General features: G+C 46.6%; 1 long non-coding RNA gene across 1 annotated transcript; it reads left to right on the top strand.

Moving 5' to 3' along the window:
• The first annotated feature begins 1,282 nt into the window (after positions 1-1,282).
• On the top strand, positions 1,283-14,096 carry LOC119163027 (uncharacterized). The gene is made up of 3 exons (XR_012888601.1): positions 1,283-1,803; positions 10,254-10,467; positions 13,700-14,096. It is a non-coding gene; the product is annotated as an uncharacterized LOC119163027 (long non-coding RNA).
• The last annotated feature ends 6,344 nt before the right edge of the window (positions 14,097-20,440 follow it).

Below are 20,440 nucleotides of genomic sequence, written 5' to 3'. Positions count from 1 at the left end.
GACAGTGACATCACAGTTGTTAATGGGAAATTTATAACAATGTGAACAAGGCAATAGTAAAATCACAAGAAACAAGAGAGTGTGAGGAATGCACAATAACACAAAAACCTTGTTCGCTGAGTTAGCACTATGACAGTTAAGTCATACGTCTCAACTTCAAGAACTTCATTTCTCTCTCTCTCTTTTTTTTTGATTGGACGCATTTTCTCCAGCAATGAGAAAATTCATTCTGGTCAGTGTAAAAAATCTAATGATCTGATTTGTCACTTTCAGTTTGTGGTGTTCACAGCCGAACATATTTAACCTCTTCACATAGCTTTGACCACGTGTGTTAAAGGCATGATTCTGCCGGAAGTAAGCTGGAATTCTGATTGAAGCAACAACCTGCTACATTCGTTGCATTTCGTCTTTTTCGCCATCTTCCGCGCCACATAGCCACTGACGCAATAAGTGATCCGAGACTCACTTTTGCATCCAATGAGATCAGTGTGGTCAGGGATCGAGGGCTTTACAAGCAACAATAATTTCATGAACCTCATTGAGGCACCCCACATCTAGCAGCTCATCCAGCTTATTCTGCAGTTTTGCAGAATAAGCTGGATTATTGTGGATTCCCGGACTAGGCTGCTCAGAACTCCAGAAGGTATGTTCACACAGTTGGGTGACTGTGCCAAACTGCGAAAACTGAGGCATTTTAGGGAAATCAAAAATTGTATCGGTGAAGGGTGATCATTCGGGCCAGACATTTGCTTCAGAATTCCAAAAAAAAAACAAGATCTTAAACGCGTCTTGGCAGAGCCGAGACGTCATCAAGTATTTATAGCCCAAGGTTTTCGTGACATGGTGCCGGATGGAAAGGGTGCTGGTTAGAGTGACGTGGAGTCCTTCTGCCGTTGATTCACTCAGGAACCCACTATTCTTAGGTGCCGTTGTCAGATAGGAAGGAGACGCGGCGCCGAAGCGCTTTGTCCCAGAGTCACACTTAACTCATCAACCCATCTTCATCCTACGTCTGTCCCGGCACTGCCTGCCGCCCAGGGTCGTGGGGGGGGGGGGGGGCGTTTTGTTTCGGGCAGACGGCCATGCCCTGGCAAGGGGGCCACCGTTCCGAACAGACGCGGCCTGCCTCCCGGCGTACAAGCCAGGGAGGCCCGACAAAGGGGGGGACGTTTTGTTTCGGGCAGACGGCCATGCCCTGGCAGCGAGTTTACAAAGGCGAGCGGATAGAGCCCCCCCCCCCCCCCCCACACAATGCACCGCAGCTCAGCGCTCTTGGAGGCTATGCATTTCCGCCGGCCGAACTGTGTCATCGCGCTGTCGCCTCCCCGCAGTTTGCATGGCGGCGCCGGAGGCTGCTGCGGCAGCTAGCAGGGGTCACGCTCGCGGAAAGAAGCCCTGCCAAGGCGTATGGCCCTAAAATCGGATGCTCGCGAAGTAATCGTGTGCGGCTCGTCTGACCGAATGCGCTGCGCCGAGTTAGATACTCGTGAAGAAAGCGTGTGCCCCCACCTCTCACTGCCGAAAAGCCGCGCCATTCAGGACGCAGTGAAGCCGAGTCGCCACTACGCCTGTTGCCAAAGTGCTCGGAAGGAAGCCCTGCGCCGAGTAGGATACTCGCGAAAGAAGCGTGTGCGCCCCCTCCCACTGAACGAACGCCCTGATCAGGCGTAATCCACTGATTACGCCTGAACGAACGCCACTGATCAGGCGTAATGAGTCAACTCGGCGAGTTGACTGATTACGCCTGATAGACCTAGGCCTGCTGCGAAAAACGCCACACCGCAGATTACTGCACTCCACTTGGTGAGTTTTTGTTGATTCTCAGCATGCTGTTATCGAAAGCGTGTTTCCGATACTGTCGTTTTAAATAAGGCTACGAACTGTGCTCGGGCAGCAAGGACAGAAATGTAGTGGTGATACATGCGTGCGATCGTAAAATCCTTGAAAGCCTGCGCGCAAAAACTTTGTCGTGCGTCACTACCACACTGTCGAAGCTAAAAGGAAAGCATGCAGCCCCAGGACATTGTCTTTAGTCGAACTAATTTAAGACAAGAGAATTAAACTTATTGAAGAGCTCTTCGCGGATTTTTTTTTCATGGCTTCACTGCAATACGGCCCCGTGTTCAGGTGAAGGCAAGTTAGACTCGCAGTTATCCTCGCCCATTTGTTGTTGTCGCTTTTTTTTTCGCCCCCTGTGTATTATGTGATCTGAAAATAATCTGCCACCCTTCTCTATGAAACTGTCGAGTGCACTCCATGCGGCTCTACTCTGCATGATGTCTCCTTTGAGAGGCTTCTTCAATAAAAGAATGTATTAGGGCGAAGCTTACTAAAATCACAGCTGCCAACTGTTGTAACCACTATACCCATGCAAAAATAAATATGCAATACATGAGATAATAATTTATTAATATGAAAACTGTCCCATGAGAGAACACTGAAGGTATTTACAGGAGAATGGCACAACAAAGATAACACTTTATGCGTCAAGCATAGACGCACGTGAATGTATACATTGGTGAGTTCAAGTATGAACAGTCATGGTAAACTTTAAAAAGCAAAATGAACTCTGCTTGCAGTGCAAGCTGAAGGAAAAATGAGAAGGGAGACAGGAAAGAGCGTACTCTTTCCTGTCCCCCTTCTCGTTTGCCGAGTTTTCAAGTATGAAACCAACTAGTCTGCAAAGAAGTATTGATTCAAAAAGCACAAAGTCTTTGTTAGAATTTTAGTGGAAGCGGCATGGCAGGCACATATATTAAATGGACACTGTCGACACGATGCTGTCATGCCAATATGTGTAAAGTACACAGATGAAGCATACACAGGCAATATCAATTTGACTTTCTGTTGACCAGAAAGCACTATACTGTACTTAGGCTCAGCCATCTTGAGACTAGAGTAGGGCTCTGTTGTTTTGAGCTAAAATTGAAAATGCAAGTGGCACATCGATACTAAAAATGTGGGCTCGGTAGTTGGCCATCATATAGTGGTGCACTGGATGATGTGGTATTCACAAAAGGGCATACTATTGCTGACAGCACAGGTAGTTTGCCGGGTTAACGCATAAGTGTGCATGGCAGGGAACTTGGTGGTGACAAGTGGTGTTCTGGTACAGTTTTATACATTGAGTGATGTGGGCCGACAGCACTGAGGACCAACCCACCACATCTAGTGGTGACCTGCAGGTTACGGCATTGAAATCCCGGCCGCGATGGCAGTCTTGATCCAGCACATTGGAATGAAAGAAAAAGGATGATTGCACTATACAATGGGACGGCGTGTCATAACACAAAATAGCTCAATCGGCCGCTATCAAGCAAGGTATCAAATAAGAATAAACGGCAAACAACAAAAAGGAGAGGGTGAAATAAAAAAAAACGTGCTGAGTTGTCAATACACTGTAATGTTGCTAATTAGTCGGAGCAAGAAAAGTACGGTTAAAGTCTAGAAACGCGCGTGACTACACTTTCTGGAAGCTGATAGCAGTTTCTTGAGGTGCCTTCTGGGAGAATCTCATAGGGTACTTCACCCGAAATAGAATCATAACCCAAAAACCTTCTCCGAAAATATGTATGTGCCCCAGCGGGTGTTTCATAAATGATATTGTTACTGGTAGATGACAGAAAACAGGTATATTTACAATATTTACAGTCACAGTAATGCGGGTAAAAACAACTAATACTCCTGTCACACGGGCACACGCGAAGACCGTTTAACTCCCCCGTCCTTACGACAACGAAGATGCCGTCCGTGTCACACGGCCACTTTTACGCAAACGAAGGTTAACGGAGCATTTCGCAAAGGACGTTCAACGATCTCCCTTCGCAGCAAAACGAGGTACTCTCGTCCCCAGCAGTCTATAAGTCAGAGAAAAATTTCGAGTACTAAGTGGCCACAGTGAAAGAATGATACATTTTGGCAATATTAAACGTTCTTTCGTTGTAGTACTCATTCACAACGCGTGTTTGTTTACATATATTTACGCGCGCCAGAGTTCACTTACTCTCCACACCGATGCCTTACACACCATGCCTCGCGAGTAGGGCCGGCCGGCGCCAGCCGATCAACGTCATTACCAGCGCAATATCGTACCAATTCCTCACGTCGTCCGCTGTGTCATTCGTGGCTGAAGAACACAAAATGTGCCTCACGAGGCAAGGAAGCATAAGAATTTTCATACCGGGCATGCACACGGGCAACAAAACAACTAAAAGCACAATGTGGCCAGCGTCACTAGCAGCATCGCTACATTTAGCAAATGCGTTTTATTTGAAATTGTTTTTAATGGTTTGTTAGTCGCATACCTACTTAATACTGCTTTTTTGTAAAAACCGCATAACGAGGATTCACAAAAGATCAATAGAGATGAAATTAGAATACCTTTCCAAAAATCAAACAGCACCAGCTGAGCCCACTCGCGGCAACTGTTACAAACTTGTCATTGCGGTGTGACACTGCCACAACTCCTTCTCCGTAGAACTCCCTAGGGGAGATTTACGTTGACGGTGTTCAACAGAGTTTGGTGGTGGCCGTGTGACAGGGGTATAAGATAGTGAGAGCAGGCATTACCTAGTCCTTCACTTTTTCGACCTCTCTATGTGAGCGGCACATAATGTTACCCTCCTGCGGTGAAGGCACCGACTCGGTGCAGTCAGAGAAAGACGGTATAATCTAATTCCTTCTTTAGCATTTATCAGCATGGCTTCCGTAAGACAGTTTCATGCGAAACACAGTTGCTGTGTTTTACTAACGACTTGTTTATTAACGCAGATCTTGAATTTGATACTGACTGCATATACTTAGATTTCGCTAAAGCATTTGACTCCGTTTCACACGCACTAATCATTTTCAAACTTACTCAGCTTAACATCGACCCCAATGTACTTACATGGATTAAAGAATTCCTCTCTAACCGCAGCCAGTACGTGACAGCTAATAATTTTTGTTCACCTAATTCCGCAGTATCATCTGGTGTACCGCAAGGGTCCGTTTTAGGGCCACTCCTTTTCTTAATTTACATTAATGATCTTCCTTCTTGTGTTTCTTCTTCTACTGTCCGACTCTTTGCAGACGACTGCGTCCTCTACCAGAAAATAACCAGTCATGTCGATCACCTTAACCTTCAACGCGACCTAGATAGCATATTCGCATGGTGTAACACATGGTTCATGACACTTAACATATCTAAATGCAAGAGCATGCAAGTTTCACGTCGCACTACCACCCACTGTCCGCGTACTTATTCCCTCAATAACATTCCATTACCATCTGTTGACAATTACAAATACCTTGGTGTTCACATATCTTCTAATCTTTCCTGGAATAAACACACAGAATATGTGATTAACAACGCTAACCGCATGCTTGGTTATCTGCGCCGTAACTTTTCCTCTGCGCCATCGTCACTCAAGTTAACACTGTATAAAACATTGGTCAGACCAAAATTAGAGTACGCATGCGCCATATGGGACCCAACTCATGCCATTCTCATTCAATCTCTCGAAACCACTCAGAATCGCGCAGCACGTTTCATTTTATCGAATTATTCACGTCATTCCAGTGTCACATCCATGAAGAGCACCCTAAACTTGCCTGATCTTTCATTGCGCCGCACATTGTCTCGCCTTAACCTTTTTCACAAAATCTATCATTATAACAGCCATTTGAAGGACGCCCTGTTTCATCCACCTCGCTTCATATCACCAAGGATGGATCATCGCTTTAAGGTGGGCCTACCATCCTGTCGCACCAGACTATATAATGATTCATTCGTGCCAAGGACAAGCGCCGCCTGGAACCACCTTCCCGCCTCCATCGCCTGTATAACGGACCAAAAAGACTTCAAGCTCGCCATACATGATGCCCTGTAGAATTTTTCTTTTTTTTTTCCTGTTTTCTGTTTTTTTTTTTTAACTTTTTAACTGCACTTACGATTGTTCAAACCACTCCTTTCTGTAGTGCCTTCGGGCCTTGAAAGTACCTTTAATAAATAAATAAATAAGTATAGTGGTGGTTATTATACATGTGCGTTGCGGCAGCCCGGTGTATGACATGGCTTCAGACGTACAACGTAAACGATGTTGGTACGGGGTTGAGTCGACGAGGACAAAGACAATTCAATTTCTTATGTCACGTCGGTCACTTGGCGGTGCACAGGGTACGGTTGGAAGGGCAGGAACAGTAGCTTTGTAAAAAGCCCAATACAGCGTGCTGGAGACCACAGCACAGGAATCCTGGAGAAAAGTGGGTGTTTATATGACTGCTCTCGTAACGAAATTGTTGGCCCGTTTGCGAGTCGGTTAGCCGAACGCACACAAGTTGACGTGTATGGTCGGCATGGGCTATAGCTTATTGAGCGTATTTAGTGGGTGGGCATGTTGGAGGAGGCATCATTGGTGTCCATAGGCAACATTGGATTTCAGCCAAATAAAATAAAGGCGAACAGCCAGCTGCCTCGTGTTACGACGTATATGTTGCACAAGACTAAGACATCTTGTATGTAAACCATGTACGGCTCCGTTGAGGTTCGGGCACGGCACGAGAGTTCTTTATGTTGGCGTGCAACAGGCTTTCCGAAAAGGTTTTTTTATTTTTTCAAGCACATCGGATGAAGCACGAGCCAAAAAAAAAACGAGTCAACCTTTTTGGAAGAACGTGTAATAGGGAAGTTGATGACGGCGCGTATTTTTGCTGGATCAGCTCGTTTACTTGCTGCGTCAACAAGATGGCCAAGCACGGTGATCTCCAGGCACCAAAAGCAGCATTTTGAAGAGTTGAGTTGAAGATCAGCAATGTGAAAGACTTGCAATATAGCTGACAAATTTTGCAGGTGACTGGTGAATGTAGGGGAGAAAACGACGATATCGTCCAGGCAGCAGAGGCATGTGGACCACTTGAAACCCCTCTGTAGAGATTCCATCACACGCTCAAAATGTTGCTGGTGCATTACACAACCGAAAGGGCATGACTTAACTCCCAATCATTTTCATCAACAGCTATTTGCCAATAGCCCAAACGAAGGTCGATAAAAGAAAAGTACTGTGCACCAGAAGGGAATTAATGGCGTCGTCTATTTGCAGCAATGGGTAGAAGTATTTTTTGATTTTGTTGATGTGCCCGTGAAATGCCGGTAGTCGACGCAGAACTGCCAGGTGTTGTCTTTGTTTTTTACAAATACCACGGGCGATGCTCAAGGGCTCGAAAATGGCTCCGTGATGTCCTTAGCGAGTATTTCGTCAACTTCCATTTGAATGACGCTGCGCTCGGTCGTTGAGACATGCTAAGGGTGTCGATGAATGGGTGCTGCATCCGCGTTGTCAATTCGATGCCTCACTAGATATGTTTGTCCAAGTTTGGGTGAAGCAAAATCAAAAGTCGTGGTATGACTCTAAGAAAAGGCGTAGGTCCTGGCTTTTAGAAGGGTCAGGGTCCGGGGCAATCATGTTTTCGAATGTGTCATCAGGTGTCCAGCCAGCAGCAGGGCTGCCTGGAGGCGACTGTGTTGCATGAATGGCCAGAGCAACAGGGTTGTTTGTATAAGCAGTTCTGCGCAGCATCCAAAGTTCAGGACAGGTCTCCAAAAGTTGTTCGCAGAAACAATCACAAGAGAGTGAGGAAAAACTAATCTTCGCGTCAGTAGAACGTCCAAGGAGCAACGTCCAGAACAGCAAAGAAAACTGAGACGTTGTGGTCATCGAAGCTCACATGCGCAAAGCACATTCAAAGGACGATAGGTGTACGGCTATTGGCTACGCGAACTACAGGTGATGAGGCGGGTGTAACGACTTTACGAAGACGACGAGAAAGGTGAGCACTCATGAATGAAGATTGGGTCCTTGTGTGGATGAGCGCTTAGACAGGCATGCCCTCGACATCTACATCCATAAGCTTTTGTCGAGATGCCAGAGTTAACAGAGGATTTCCGTGTCGATCAGTCAATGCAGCATCACCTTCCGGGAGCTGCACTGGTCTGTTTTCTCGAGGAGGGACCGCGAGGGAAAGCCACGGGACATAAGTAACCGAGAAAGTCGTTGGGTCTGGGGAGACGGTGACGGGTCGTAATGTGGGGTCGATGTTCGAGCATTAGTGTTAAGTGAATTGCCGTGCAAAGGGGAGGATGAAGTGTCATCTGGACGGTATGGTGCACGAGGAGACGATGGCCGACGATAGCGACAATAGAGGGAAATGTGACCGGTGCCATTGAAGTTGAAGCATATCGACCCGTCATCTCACGTGCGCCACTGATTCGAATCATGGTACCTGGAATAAGTCAGTTGTGGCTGGTAGTATGGAGCAGGGCTCACGTAGAACGACTTTAGGCTCATACAGGCTGGATGCCTGCATTCGCCAGTTCATTGCGCACAGCGGCCTGGAATAATGACACTGTCGGGCGGGCCTCCTCGTGAGAATGAGCCTGGGGAGCAGATGGAGTTGCTGCCTCGATCTTACGCCGCACGAGATGCAGGAAGTTTTTTGTACTGGGCGGCGGCTGGATCTAGACATCTTTGCACGACGACGTGGCAGCAGTGTTAGGGAGCTGAGCAAATTGCTGCGTGACATGTCGGCTTTTTGCTTCTTTGAACCTTCAGTACTCCCTGATAATGTCGTAAATGGTGGAGCAGTCTTTGTACACGAGCAAGTGGAGGGCGTCGTGAGCGATGCCTTCATTAATGTGGGTGACTTTGTTGGCTTCGACCATTTGGCTATCAACTTGCCGGCACAAGGCTAAAACATCTTGTATGTAAACCATGTGCAGCTCCTTTGAGGTTTGGGCACGGCACGAGAGTACTTTCTCTTGGCGTGCAATGGGCTTTCCAAAAAGGTGTTTAATTTTTTTGTTAACATACGTCTTTTTTTTGTTATGTACGTTTACGTCCTCCTCGTGTGTGTCGAACCACACACTGGCCCTACCCCTGAGGTAGTACCCGACGTTTGCAAGCATCAAAGTCGAATCCCAGCGATTTGTCTTGCTGCTGCGCTCTTAGTTGGCCAGCCACTTCTCCACGTGACAGTTATCAGTCCCGCAGAAGGGGCCTGGGTCTCGGAGGTGAGTCACGACAACGTGACTGGGTGCATTCGGCATAGCGGGGGCTGGATCAGCAGAATTGCCTGCTGGCGTGATGGACTGTCCAAGAATACGCCCGCTGCGAAGTTCCGTTGTGTGCTCCTGATGTGCCCAGCACCTCCACCAAAGTTGTTACGGAGAGATGACAGAAAACGAGTGTATTTACAATATTCACAGTAACAGTACTGCAGGTAAAAACAACCACGATGGCCAGGACAGGCGCCACCTAGTCTTCTCACTTCTTCATTTTCTAGGTTAGCGGCACATAACAATACTGTCATGTCGTAGTTTTGGGACATTATCCCCCCCCCGCCCCTAAAAAAACGCAATTGAAAACCTCATAAGTCCTGACGGTAAGGCGATACAAAAGTCACTCATGGTGGAATAGCACAATGTTACTGCACAACATTGATGAGTATCTGATTGTGACTTGTAAGGGCCACACTTGGTGGATCCAAGGGACTAGTGGGATTAGTGGGCACCATTCTTTAACATCAGCTTTGACAGGGCTGTATGCATGATACTGAGGTAGTAGTGCAGAGCCAAATGCTTCTGCCCGTGGCTAAGGTGACCAATTGTAAGGTTATGATATTACAGCTAATGCGAGGAGTCGTTCTCGCATTGGTTCAATCAAAGATGAAGCATCAAGTGCAGCGGTGGTGATGAGCTGCTCCTTCGCTTAGATTTAGGTGCACTTTAAAGAATCCCAAATGGCCTAATTTGATCTGAAGTCACCCACTGTGGGCCCCGTCGCGGTGGTCTAGTGGCTAAAATACTTGGCTGCTAACCCGCAGGCCGTGGGATCTAATCCCGGCTGCGGTGACTACATTTCCGATGGAGGCGGAAAGGGTGTAGGCCAGTGTGCCCAGATTTGGGAGCCCGTTAAAGAACCCCAGGTGGTCGAAATTTCCGAAGCCCTCCACTACGGCGTCTCTCGTAATCATATGGTGGTTTTCGGGCGTTAAACCCCACACATCATCAGTCGCCCACTGCGGTATGCTTCACAATCATATGATCGTTTCGACACATAAAACCCTAGAAATTTTTGAAACTAGTTGGCTCTGTGCCTAGAACTGTCGTGCGCCCAGTTGGTGGGAGGCAGCTGCCATTCAGTGCAGCCTTGCACCAGGCACATTTTTCTCTATGTTGTGGCTCAAAGAATGGGGCCTCTTCTTTGCTCTCTTGGCAGCTGGCTCAACTGCTGGGCACCCTGTAGGGACCCTCTTGGACCCCCTTGTAAGCCCTGGCCTACGCCTAGCAGGGCTGGTCGGTTGCACCCTTATGTGACGGGCCCGGCGACGTCTTGCTGCAGCGGTAGCCTTGAGTGCCAGCATCAGTCCTGTCCCATTGCTGCTGTTCTGAACACGAGCAAGCTCCTCTCCAAGGCCCTTCACGATATCGAGGTAAGCTGGATAGTGTGCATTCATAGAATGCACACGCCGCAACTGGAACTCCAGGAACTCATATGCATGTTCTTGGGCCTGCACCAAAAGTGGTGAAAGAAATATACTTCACGTGTACAGCACACCAACAAGAACATCACATTTATTTTGCCTCTCTCTAACTGCAGAAAACTGCTCGGTAATAAAGTTCAAGCTGAGGAGTCAGTTTAAGTTAAGTTTTTCCTGTCACCTGTTTTGACTATTCTGTTAGTGGAAGTGCTGCTAATACCAACAGTTGGTGACCTGTAGTCCCAAACATGGAACAATACGACACCGGTAGTGTTGAAATCTTGAAATCGCCCTCAGAATGATGACATCCACCAATATGAAATTGTAAATTCGTTAGTGCAGTGGAGCACAATAATAAGCTTACAAGAATAAAAGAAGCATTGACTACTGTTCAGTAGCATTCCCTATGTTTAATTGAAAAGTATTTCAGGGCCCTTTCAAGGGGCTTGTCCTACCTGGGCAAGTTGGGCTGCATCAGGCACCGACAGTACAGGTGCGACGTGTGTGGCCTCATGCGTGCTGGTGCCTTGCATCGGTTGGAGTTCGTCTGGCTCCTCCTGCTGGGCACTGGTACCTTCCGTGGTTCTGGCACTACTGCTGGGCTCCTCCTCTTGGAAGGGTTCGAAAAATATCCTGGGGGGACACTTCTCGCCCAGGGCCTGCTGTCCCAGTTGTTAGTAGTGGTCAGTACTTAGTGCCGGAGCATTTGGAAACAGTCCTCCGTACTTTTTCTGCACCGAAGCCTGGGGCTTACAAAATGCACCTTGTTTACCAATGAGAAAGACACGTGCATAATCCTATGTCGGCATAGACTTCATAACTGGAGCTGGGGTGGGTGGCACTAGGCACAATGTACTGTCCCTGGCCTACCACTTGGATGGCCTCGGCTGCGTCTTTTGGCATTCTCGACAGCAGCTGCTTGTACAGCAGTTGATGGGCTGCAACAGGGCTGTAGGCGTGGCGGAGGATACGGCTTTCAAAGTATTTTTCCCACACCAGAGCCACCGAGTCTGCGAGTGCGACTGCGTTAAATGCTTCGACTCTGTTCAGTTTAATGTCTTTGAGCACACGTATGGTTGCCTCCTGAAAATTGTTGTGTGTCCCCTTGTCAACACGTCCAAACGGTAGAGCTGCACCCACTCTTCTTGTCGGCGCAAGAATGTCCGAATTCTGGACACGGAGGCCTCGTGTTGTAGGGCCTTCAGTTCGGCAGTGGCAGCTTCAAGTTTTTCTGCTGTGTCTGCATACATGACCTGCAGATTGCAGGAAATTTTTCAATGAGGTGCTCGTATTTGCATATTTTCATTTTTTTTTAAACTGCACCATAATGCAGATTCATTAGCCTGCTTTACTGTCTGCATTGAAGTCACTTTGTGATCTGCACATGCTTGCCCCAGTTCAAAGGGCCAGTAAACAACACCAAGGACCAAAAATCAAAAATATGTGCACCTTTGCTCCGTGAACATGCTGCCTCAAGGATTTTGTGAATGCTTTATTAAGGAATTCACAGGGGTTAGAACATTGGTTTCAGCTGGTTTCAAATTTTCGCGCGGTGTCGCCACCATTCTCTTTCAAAGGGAGGAAAAGGCGTAGCATGCCGTCGTGACTGGTTTAACCCAATCGATGAGCTGCGTGCTTCGTCAAGTCGCCGATCGGCGAATTTGTGTGAGGAATGAAATGAGGATTGGTCAGGTGTAGGAAAGGAGCACGGGAATTGTTTTTTTTTTGGAATGGAGGCCGTGCACGGTGTGCAGCACTATAATCTGGAAATTGATTGCCGTGGTCTGCTCTACGAATTGCCAAGCGGTGGTTCATAAAAGTTGATGCTGCTGACATTTTCTGTACGCTTGTGTGAATAGGGAATTTAAGGTTCAAAGTGAATTCGAAGCGAATAGTGATTTTGGTCGAATAATTTCTAATTGAATTGTATATATATTGCATATTATAAACAAAAAGGGGCATATTTGTCATGGCCAAACAAGCTTGCACAGATCTTTAAAAATTGAAACAGGGCCTATGCAAAGGCCATTTTTTTTTCATGAAAGGAAGTGGCTACAACTTTGAATTTTAGCAGCATTGGACTTTTGGTACAGTCCAAGTAATAGCCAGTAAAATATGCTGCGTTAAAATTTTTTTTACTTAGAGTCTGTGTAAAGAGCTTTTAAACTGAAAACAAAAAAAGCAGAATCAATGTCAGGGTAATTCTTTATTAAAATCTTGAAGTGGGGCTTTGCTGCAGTGCGAATTGCTCTTGATTACGCGTTTTGACTGCTTAGCACCAATTCACTGTAGTGAAACCACTTTTACATGTGGTCTAATATGCTTGGGTAACTGCTTTCATGGTTTAGCATCCCTCCACTGCCGTAAAACCACCTTTACAGAGTGTTACATGTGGACTAATATGCACCTATTTGTTCGTTTCGAATAATTCAAAATTTTCAACAATTTAACTTCGATTCAAAGCAAATTTGATTACTGCATTATTCGTTTGAATATTTGAATATTTGTGCAAGCCTAATTTTATGGCATTTGAAATCATTTGAAACCACCAGACGTTTACTGGTGTACTTTTTAAATGTGATTAAAATGGACACAAATGCTGTCAGCATTGCCATCTGCAGATTAGGGCATCTTGTGCGGCATACACTCCAAATTATATCACGAGGAAGTGAAGGTAATTCATGAACTAGCCTTGCATGACAGCTGTGCTTTTTATACACCTATGCTGCAATGCCAGCGCCGCGCCATCATGTTGGAAGCACGAAACGAATGCCAGAATAGCAGACCATTGTGAATTTGTTCAGCCCCGCCGCGGTGGTCTAGTGGCTAAGGTACTCGACTGCTGACCCGCAGGTCGCGGGTTCGAATCCCGGCTGCGGCGGCTGCATTTCCGATGGAGGCGGAAATGTTGTAGGCCCGTGTGCTCAGATTTGGGTGCACGTTAAAGAACCCTAGGTGGTCGAAATTTCCGGAGCTTTCCACTACGGCGTCTCTCATAATCATATGGTGGTTTTGGGACGTTAAACCCCATATATATATATATATATATATATATAATTTGTTCACTAAGTGCAGATGCAACAAATGCACCTTGTATCTTGGAGCTAGAGTTACAACTAGATTGCAAAAAAACTTGCCAGCTGGAAGGCAGACATGAATCGTCTCCTCTGCTCTTTGTCGACAGAGTTGTGAGATGTCGTCAGTCAGCGCCACTCCGCTTGTGCCACATGAAAACGGTACAAAGGCTACCTTGCTGACGGCCATGTCTGCTGCAGGGCGGCCTTCTCAGCACTTCGTTTTTCCTCAGAGCAGCTTCAGACTGGAACGGCCTGCCCTACGACATTGTCACAATTGCCTCATCATCTACCTTCCTGGAACGCCTCACCGATCATCTGCCATGTTAATTCAATTTTAACTGTTTGTTTGCAATGTTAATTGAATCTCCGCTGTTTTGAATTGTAATCCCACCCCTTATGTAACACCCCCTGAATGGGGGCCTTTAAGGAAATAAAACTGAACTGAACTGAACTTTAATTGTCACTCATGAGTACCTGTGGGGCCTCGCAGACAATGCAATAAAGTTGAAAGCTGTCCATAGTTATAAAGGCATAGAAAAGTCGTGGATGTTGTGAGAACATTTTTCGTGGGTGAATCTAAAGATATAAATAGCCTTGGCTAATAATATTCTATTGAATTTGAGTTCACTATTTGCTTTTTAATAAAGTAGAGAGCAGTAACATTTATGGTAAGTTTCAAGGTTAAAGATAAGTGTAAATTTGCATCTGTTACCAGTATTTTAAAAAGAGGAGAGAGTGTGAGCAATAGGTTGCCGAACTCGCTCATTGGCCAACTCACACGGACTCACTCAGACTCACATTATGAGTCTGAGTCTGGATAAGCAATAATTTTGTGAGTCGAAGTCCGAGAGAGTTTGTTTGAAGAAAATTTTAGTGAGTGTGAGTCCGAGCGGGTTTGGCTAAGCAAAATTTTGGAGAGTCTGAGTCCGAGCGAGTCTAAAGCGCAAAATATATTTCTTGAGTGAGTTCCACTTTTTTTTGCCGACTTGAGGTTCCACCTAGACATTTTCAGCATTACTCAGCCTTACCTAGATTCACATTTATACTCACATCTATTCACAGGTATTCCAAAGCAATGTTGTTCATACACCGTTTCAATATTTATTAATTAGATGTATGAATTATACAAGGGGGCGCCTTGACAGTCCCGAACTAAGTCTTCCAGGGAATTTCTTGACTATTATATCTTATCATCTCCTCCAAGAAAAATAACTTTACTGGTTTGGAAGCACTCGTAACTCGTTTTCAAAGATGCTATGTGAAGCGGCACCAAGAAGAGCACCGATTATGTCAGATATTGGTGTTAAAGAGCATTAACACCACAATCAAAGAAGCTAATTCTAGGCTGATGAACTCATGAGTTGACTCAGTAGTACTCACTCAGACTGAGGTACAGCCGTGAGTCTGAGGCTGAGTGTGTGTGCTTGAGTAATGTTTTGGTGAGTTTGACTCTGAGTGAGTCCGGCTTAAGAACCTGTATGGGCCTGTACAAAGGCTTACAGTATTGTTAAATAAATAAATATGTGTAACGAGAGTTTGAGTGAGTGCAGCTCAGAAAAATTTTTGTGAGTCTGAGTACAATGAGTCCCTAGTTCAAAACACAAGGTCCATTTGATTTACCTGCACCAATTGAAACCGGTTCACGGCTGTGCATGCAAAGTTCAGAAATTGTGAAGCGCAAGTTCAGTGGTGCAGGCACAGTGCAACACCCAAAACGAATGACGATGTGCTGATGCAGGCCTTATTTCTGTTCGCTTAGTTAACACCGTTAAGCTAACACTGACCGATGGCGAAAGGATTATGCATACAGTTTATGAGGCACAAACTTCTTTGCAAAAAACACATCGTGTTAGTGGAGGCAGGTACGGTGCTTACACCAAAGTGTTGCGTCGTCTGCTCAGCTGCATGCGCGGCTGCACCAAGCCGGGACTGTCAGTGTGGGAGGGGCAGAAAAATCGTGAGCCAGCGCTGTACCTCTTCTGCACCTTTAGAAATGAATGGCAGGGTTCAGAGGTCGTCAATGCTGTACCCCTGAAACGAATGGCAAGGTGCAGAACATCGTGAACTGGTTCACGTGGTGCAGGCAAGTTGAACAGACTGGCATATTTCATGAATGAGCCTGAGTGAGTTCCACAAGTTATGCCGACCTATAGTGTGGGTACATGTTTTAGGTGGAGAAACGCTTATATAGCCAGAGTGGAATGCACAGAACAGGCACACTTCACCCACAATGATAGTGTCACATGGGAAAGGTTAGAATTCATAGCCAAATGTATGATGATGATGACGAGAGCATGTAGGGGATTTCTATAAATGCCCACAAGAACCACAAAGGCCCTTTCCTGTGGCTTAGTCTGTGCAGTAATATTTACTTTTGTTTTTGTCACAAATAACTTATTTCTGTCCTGGTACAACTTTTTTTTGGTCCAGCTTAATGGGGCTGTTTGCTATTGTGCCATTACTTACACTATGCAAATTCAGAAATGTCTTCAAAACTAGTTACAGAAGTTCCACAGGAAACTGCAGGTTTTCCCGCTTACTTTAATCCAAGTGGCAGCTTAGATAATCTGCACGCCATTGAAATAATCTGAGCGCCAACCTCTTTAATCCATGTGCCAAACATTTAATCCAAGCCCCAACATATTTAATCCAAGTGCCAACTCACTCAGGCCGCGTGCCAGTGATTTTAATCCAAGTGCCACCGTGTTTAATCCAATCGCCAATGGCTTCAATTCAGGTGCCAGTCAGTTTAATCCATGCACAAAAAGCACAATACGGGGCGTAAAAATGGCAGTGCATTTGAAATGCAGTTTCTACAATATAAAATACTATAGTCGGAAAGTAGAATAAATCATTATTATTAGTATTCGCCGCTAGTATTCATGGAAACAAAAATCACTGCCGCGGTTTGCTTGAGCCATGTTTGGAGTGCTTATACTGTGCTATGTACAAGTTTGTAGATGAGTGCTTAGCCCGGGTGGAGTCATTTTAATAGCAACGAAAAAAAAGCAAGAATATTTTGTGTTCGTCAACAAAGCTCATAATTAGATTTGTATAGCATTACATGTCTGGGCCAGGTCATGTAATGCGGCAGACATAATATTGTTATTGGAGTGCCGGGATGCATAACAAGATATGAAGAACTTGACTGTGGGCAGTGATGAGTCAGAAACAGGTACATGCTCGAAAAATTAGGGGGACATCACAGGGCAGAGCAAATAAGAAATCATTTAAGAGGCTTTCGTCCTGCAGGGCACATAAGACGTAAACTCATGACCCTGATGTGGAAAACGGAAGTCATATTTTATATTGTCACGTTGCTCCAGGGGGTGTCGACAAGATTTATTGACGTCTGAGCAACAGGGCTCTAACCAAGCGCGTCGGTTAGGCTTGTTTGCCAGAGCAGGGGGGGCCCACGCGCACTTCTTTCTTCTCTGTGGTGTGAGCCTTCACCTTGGCATACGACCCACTACTAGAAGTAGGTGGAAATATTCCTCCTCAACAAAAAAAAGAAAGAGCATCGTCCCGATGCTGTAAAGTTATTGAAAAAAAAAACCAAAACAAGGTAGCCTAAACAATGAAAAAGGCACCAATAATCAAATGTTAGACGGGATAAGTTCACCAATGATGAGGCAATTGTCGGAGCACAAATAAAAAAACACAGGAAAAGTGCTCTTTTAGGAACGCGCAAAATAAGGCTTCATGTGCACCACGTGAACTATGTCAGAGGTCGGTTGTTTTCGTTGTATTCATCGTGACGACGTAGCGTCCGGAACCACTTCTTGGTTTACGTCGCTCACGCGGCGTAATACTTTATACGGACCGAAGTATCTGCTCAGCAACTTTTCGGAGAGGCCACGGCGTCGAACAGGGGTCCAAACCCAAACTTGGTCTCCCGGACTGTAAGATACGTCATTGTGACGCATATTGTAACGTCGTGCATCGACCTGTTGCTGTTGACCAATGTGTAGCCGGGCGAGCTGGCGAGTTTCCTCGGCACGCTCTGCAAATTCTTCTGCGTCAGTTGTTAATTGATCGGCGCCTTCACAAGGAAGCATCACATCCAGCATCGTCTGAACTTCGCGGCCGTAGAGAAGGCGAAATGGTGTAAATCGGGTTGTTTCTTGAACGGCGGTGTTATAAGCGAACGTCACATCAGGCAAAATGCGATCCCATGTTTTGTGTTCGACGTCGATGTACATGGAGATCATGTTTGTGACTGTCTTATTTAGTCGCTCGGTTAAGCCGTTGCTCTGCGGATGGTAAGCAGTCGTCGTTCGATGCCTAGTGTTACTCAGTTGAAAAACTTCATCAATAAGCTGTGCAGTGAACGCTGTTCCTCTGTCGGTTATCACTGTAGATGGAGCACCGTGGTGCAGAACAATGTGGCACATGAAGAACTGTGCTACCTCAGAAGCCGTGGCTCGTGGTATCGCCTGTGTCTCAGCATAGCGGGTCAAATAGTCAGTTGCAACAATGACCCATTTCTTGCCGTCGGACGATAAAGGAAATGGGCGGAGAATGTCCATGCCGACTTGGTCAAATGGCTTGTGGGGTGAGTCAATTGGCTGAAGTAATCCAGCCGGCTTGCTTGGTGGCGACTTTCGATGCTGGCATTCACGACAGCTTTTGACGTACTGCTTCACGCTTGCCGAAAGTCCGGGCCAGTAGTACGCCTCACTTACTCTGGCGAGCGTTCGCGAGTAACCTAGATGACCAGATGTGGGCTCGTCATGACACGCGGAGAGGACTTCGTCCCGCATGTCCTTCGGAACGACGAGGAGGTAAGCGCGGCTCGTAGAACGGGCATTTTTTTTTTGTACAGGACATTATTTCGGAGGCAGAAAGACGTCACGACGCGAGATATAACGGCGCTATGATCCTCCAGATAGTCGATGAGCGGTCAAATCTCTTCATCTTCTCGCTGGCGTCTGCTCAAGTCAGATGAGCTAAGGGCGCCCAGGAAACCGTCATCGTCCTCTTCGTCGTGATTGACTAAAGGTATGGGTGTATGCGATAGCGTATCAGCGTCTTCATGCTTCCGTCCAGACTTATATACGATGGTAACATCAAATTCCTGTAGACGCAAGCTCCATCGGGCCAGTCGTCCAGAGGGATCACGAATGTTTACCAACCAGCAGAGGGCATGGTGGTCCGTCACCACTTTAAAATGGACGACCGTAGAGGTACGGGCGAAACTTGGTGATCGCCCACACTACTGCGAGACACTCTTTCTCTGTGGTCGTGTAATTCACCTCGGTACGGGACAGTGAGCGGCTGGCATAGGCTATGACTCGTTCTTTGCCGTGTTGATGCTGGACGAGCACTGCGCCGAGGCCGATGTTACTGGCGTCAGTGTGCACCTCTGTGTCAGCATCATCGTCAAAATGCGCAAGAACAGGGGCTGACTGCATCCGCTGTCGTAGCTCGGCAAAAGCAGCCTGTTGTTTGGTAGCCTATGCAAACGGTGTGTCGTCGCGTGTAAGGCGAGTCAAGGGTTCCGCTATCTTCGAAAACCCTCTAATAAATCGTCGATAGTAGGCGCACAAGCCCAGAAAGCGCCGAACAGTCTTTTTGTCTGTAGGATGCGGAAACGCGGCTACAGCGGCAAGTTTGTAGGGGTCGGGTCGGACTCCTTTCGCATTGACTACATGGCCAAGGAATTTGAGCTCTTTATAACCAAAGTGACACTTCTGCGGTTTGAGTGTAAGATCTGCTGATTGAATAGCCTGTAGCACACTCCTGAGGCGGTCAAGATGTTGCTGGAAGGTTTCAGAAAAAACGACAACATCATCAAGGTATACGAGACAAGTTTGCCACTTGAGACCAGTAAGCACAGTGTCCATCATTCGCTGGAAGGTTGCGGGCGCTGAGCACAAACCAAAAGGAAGGACTCAAAATTCATACAGGCCATCAGGGGTAACAAAGGCCGTTTTCTCGTGGTCTCTCTCGTCAACCTCAATCTGCCAGTACCCGCTTTTTAAATCCAAAGAGGAAAAATAGTGGGCGCGGCGTAATCTGTCTAACGAGTCGTCGATGCGTGGCAGCGGGTACACGTCCTTTTTAGTCACGCTGTTCAGCTACCAATAATCGACGCAAAAACGTAGCGTTCCGTCTTTCTTCTTGACTAGGACGACCGGAGAGGACCACGCACTGTTGGAAGGCTCGATGATGCCGTCGTCAAGCATTTCTCGAACTTGCGTACGAATGGCTTCTCGTTCCTTCGCTGACACACGGTAAGGCTGTTGGTGTACTGGGTGGGCGTCGTCGTAAGTGACGATTCTGTGCCTCGTGATTGAAGTCTGGCGCACCTTAGAGGAAGCAGCGAAGCATGACTTGAATTCAAGCAAGAGTTTTCACAGTGCTGTCTGGTTTTCTGGTGTGAGGTTAGAATTAATATTGATATTATTTAGAGACAGAAGAAGAAGAGAGCAGAGTCGATTAGAGGACAAACGGGGGTTAACGATATCATAGTTGAAATAAAGAAGAGGAAATGGACATGGGCTGGGCATGTAGCGTGTAGACAGGATAACCGCTGGTCATTAAGGGTAACTAACTGGATTCCCAGAGAAGGGAAGCGGGTTAGGGGGAGAGAGAAGGTTAGGTGGGCAGATGAGATTAAGAAGTTTGCGGGTATAAATTGGCAGCAGCAAGCACAGGACCGGGTTAACTGGCGGAACATGGGAGAGGCCTTTGTCCTGCAGTGGACGTAATCAGGCTGATGATGATGATGATGTTTAGAGACGTATCGGCGGCCTCCACTGCGTCCGACGAGAAGCAGATGGGAACGGTTCCTAATTCATCTGCAAACGCTAACGAAGTGCCACGGAAAAGGTGTCGGTGTTTGT

This window comes from Rhipicephalus microplus, unplaced genomic scaffold (genome assembly GCF_043290135.1).
Source record: "Rhipicephalus microplus isolate Deutch F79 unplaced genomic scaffold, USDA_Rmic scaffold_13, whole genome shotgun sequence".
NCBI classification, from domain to species: domain Eukaryota; kingdom Metazoa; phylum Arthropoda; class Arachnida; order Ixodida; family Ixodidae; genus Rhipicephalus; species Rhipicephalus microplus.
This window is presented reverse-complemented; position numbering and strand designations above follow the sequence as displayed.